The sequence below is a fragment of the Octopus bimaculoides genome, chromosome 4 (genome assembly GCF_001194135.2).
Source record: "Octopus bimaculoides isolate UCB-OBI-ISO-001 chromosome 4, ASM119413v2, whole genome shotgun sequence".
Lineage (NCBI taxonomy): Eukaryota > Metazoa > Mollusca > Cephalopoda > Octopoda > Octopodidae > Octopus > Octopus bimaculoides.
The window spans coordinates 130,320,310-130,320,815 of NC_068984.1; positions in this window are offsets into that span (position 1 = coordinate 130,320,310).

Genomic DNA, 506 nt, shown 5'->3' on the forward strand with positions numbered 1-506 from the left:
ATATATATATATATATATATATATATAAAACAGGCTTCTTTCAGTTTCCATTTACCAAATCCATTCACAAGGCTTTAGTTGACCTGAGGCTTTAGTAAAAGACTAAAAGACACTTGACTAAGGCACCACACCGTAGGAGTGAACCCAAAATCATGTGGTTTGGAAGCAAACTTCTTGCCATACAATTCTGAAAAAATTAATAGCGAAAAGCAAATGAGTGCTACTTACAAAGAACCTGTGTCGGTACTGTGTTAACGCACCGGTGCCAGTACTGTGTAAACGCACCTGTGCTGGTAACACATAAAAAGCACCCAGCACACTCTGTTGAATAGCATCCACCTATAGAAACCATGCCACAACAGACAGATGGAATCCTGGTAACTCTCTACTAGCCAGCTCCATGTCAACCGTCCAATCCATGCCAGCATGGAGATCGGATATTAAACAATGGTAATGATGATGATGATGGTGGTGGTGGTGGCAGTGGTGGTGGCGGCGGTGGTGGT